This window comes from Apium graveolens, unplaced genomic scaffold (genome assembly GCF_009905375.1).
Source record: "Apium graveolens cultivar Ventura unplaced genomic scaffold, ASM990537v1 ctg1424, whole genome shotgun sequence".
NCBI lineage: Eukaryota > Viridiplantae > Streptophyta > Magnoliopsida > Apiales > Apiaceae > Apium > Apium graveolens.
In genome coordinates, this window is record NW_027417231.1 from 109,573 (window position 1) to 112,937 (window position 3,365).

The 3,365-nt window shown below is 33.5% G+C and overlaps 1 long non-coding RNA gene across 1 annotated transcript; it reads right to left on the reverse strand.

Moving 5' to 3' along the window:
• Positions 1 to 798: 798 nt before the first annotated feature.
• LOC141699854 (uncharacterized) lies at positions 799 to 1,399 on the reverse strand. Its single transcript, XR_012566138.1, has 2 exons — positions 1,320 to 1,399; positions 799 to 1,219 (listed from the first exon to the last, which is right to left on the reverse strand). It is a non-coding gene; the product is annotated as an uncharacterized LOC141699854 (long non-coding RNA).
• Positions 1,400 to 3,365: the final 1,966 nt, after the last annotated feature.

Consider the following 3,365-nt stretch of genomic DNA (forward strand, 5'->3'; position numbering starts at 1 on the left):
AGATGAGGGGTTCTTTGGTCTATATATAGGAATGGGAGCTACCCTCCTAATATGTCTTCTTGGTATACTTGTTCTTTATCTTTGTTGTTCTGTCCTGTTACAACTTGTAGACTGTCAACCTTAAGACATTGATTTGCCACATAATTCGAGCATGCTAGGTTTTATTTCCTTTTTTATTCACTTTCGTCGAAGAAGTTTCAAGTGTCGAGTATGATTTGCCACATAATTTGAGCATGCTAGGGATATCTCTCTATAGAAAAAGTAGCTTAAACGACGAGTTGCCTTTACTCATATTACATCTAATACAAGTTGGAGGCAGTTGTGCAATTACATATATAAAGAATTATGACCTTAAGCTAGTCAAGTTTAGAGTATCAGAACATATAAATACTTCCTTTTGTGAATCATAATTAATGCCTTCATTATTTATTATGTTAATATGAATATTGATCGACTGATTTAGGTACTTTTGCAGGCATTTTAACAGGTTGAGTATTATAAAAATTTCAAAATAGTGATAGTAAGCTAGTGACAAAGTATTAATTTCCTAATTCTCTGTAGTATGTGTCAGGAGATATTTATGATTATCACAATTACCTTGCCTTTATAAACTTTTGAACCAGCCTTTCTATTATGTATTAGTTTTTAAATTGCAGAATTTGTATGCCTGGTCTTTAGTCTGTACTTCTTAGTGATATAATAAGTTTTGATTTGTTTACTACTTGCATATATCCTGAAGTTGTGGTCCTGTGACTGATGAGATTTTTATTATTCTTATTAAAAGTAATTCTATATCAATTGGAATAAAATATAGGGTTTATTGATTTCAATGCTAATAATTGTACATGGTTTACGTTATTGAGGACGTATATATACTTTGTCAAGTTTCACGCTCAAAAACAAATATCTTAGCGTAACTACTAGCTAGTAGTCTTAAAAAATCCTAGTATTATGAGTTAACCAACACAACACTCAAGATTTAGCTACATTATCCACATCCTTAAGCAGTCAATTGTGCAGGGACATAAGAAATTTCATGTTCTTGGATGGAAGCCATTACAGATGATCTCTAGCAGTTTTCTCCCTCTTGGGCAGAGTTCTCAGCCTTAAAATCCAGTGACTCGTCATTGTAAATATCCCAACATTTGGAAACTAACATTTTGATGTCTTCTTTGTCCATGTTAGCTTCTTTGCCAGTGTACCTCCATGGCTTTGATCCCTATATTAGCAAGTTAAACCAAATATGTCAAAGTTTTAGGGCAGACAGCTTAGTTATATTCATTATTTCGAGATATACTTTATTGCAGAAGAGAGCTTACAGCAGCACAATAGTGCACAACTTTTACTTCATCTAGTTCTACGTTCTCCGGGTGACGCCATAACATTGCTAGAACCAGGTTGTATGCTAGAGGAATGAGCTTGTATTTGTGGTTGAAGAACATGTTTAAGAAATCCTATTAATAACATAATAGTTAGATATGTAAAACCACTTAGTTTAAACTATTGTTTCCATCCTAACTTTTTATAAACCTACCAATTGCTTTATACAACCACTTGTGAGTTATTAGGACTCCATTACTTTATATGTACCTACCAATATTAACTGTAAAATTCTAGTATTAATTATTTCTAATCTCCAAGGAAGCAAATATTGTAGACACTCTTTATAAGCAAGATTTTGTTCTATTATGTGTTTGGTTATTATATGTTTAAGATTTTTTCCTAAAGAAATCACTAATGCAAAAATGTTGCTTGTAAATTTGAATACTGTTTTTCTTAATTACATGAGCTAATTTTATTAAGGGATTTTATGATTTACTATTCAGGTTCATTAACTGTTTTATTGAGGTTGTTTACGTTTATATCCAGACATTCAGCTACAGCATTATCCTATTTACATTTTCAGGGAGAGGAAGAGAAACCAATTATAGAAGAGTTTATTACATTTGCTGAAAATGTACAAGAGGAAGATGAGTAAAGATCTCCAGGTTAAGCTCAAGAAATTGGCTAAAGAAAAACTGTTGCAAGACCAGGACAAGCTGCAGATCAGCAAAGAGGAAGGTGCCGGAGAACATGGCCCAGTTACTTAAGAAAATAGCCGACGTTAATCCATGCATCACAATCAATCATTAAGATTTCTGCACAACCAGTGATGATGATAATTACCTCACACCAATTACCGGAGGCTCTTCACTGACTTGTAGTATTATGGCAGTGTGATTAATTTGTATATTTTTCAATTCATAGATGAACTTGTAAATTTGTAAAAATATTTAGTTTGTTGATGAATGTATACGTGTCCAGGTTTACTCTCTTTATAGTAATACAAGAGGTGCAAAATGCGGTCTCTATGAAATGGAGATTGCATTTTGCAGCTTTGTATTGCTATAAAAAGAGTACACTTTGATTTGTATCTATTTATCGCCAAACTTTTAGTTTAATAGTTGAACTCGTCCATTTAAGGTAGTATTTTTGGTTTTTGATTTGGCTCATGATTTTTTGATTGTTAGTTTATTGGTTGAATGATTCATGGTTTGGAAATTTCTTGGTTAAATATTTTTGGATTTGTTTTGTGGGGACTTGCATATATGCAATTCAAATTTATTTTTTTTACCATTACTCAACAGACAATGGTTACTGTCACAATGTGTAAAACAATCATCTAAATAAGGTGTTCAGGCAACAAGACACAAGACCTGTTGTTTGAACCTCATTTACATAACACTAGTAATAGTATTCGATAAAGCATCACACTCTAATTTTGTAATGAAGGCTGCGCTATTATGGACTATTAGTGATTTTCCTGCATATGGCATGGTTAGTGGGTGGTCAACACATGGAAAGATGTCATGCCCAGTCTGTGTTGGAGATGTAAAAGGGTTTCAACTGAAGTACGGAGGAAAGCCTAGTTATTTTGGCACGTCTAGAATTTTTTTAGAGCCTGGTGATCCTTTGAGAAAGAATAATAAATATGGTGCAAGAGAAACGAGACCAGTTAAAACTCGTTACTCCGGTCAGGAGATGAAGATACATTTTCAACGTGTTAAATTCTTTCCACACGGGAAAAAAGCTTGGCGCAAACATGTTGATTTTGGGGTAAACCATAATTGGACTCATATGTCTATGTTCTGGGAGCTTCCTTACTGGGAGGTACTTCGTCTTCGCCATTGTCTAGATGTCATGCACACTGAAAAAAATATATTTGACGATATATTCTATACAATTTTGGACGATGGTGATAAACCAAAGGATAAACTTAAATCAAGAAAGGATTGCAAGCTTTTAAATATACGAAAGGAGTTATGGATTCGAGAGGATGGTACAAAGCCAAATGCAGAATATGCTCTTACACAGGAAAAAGTCGA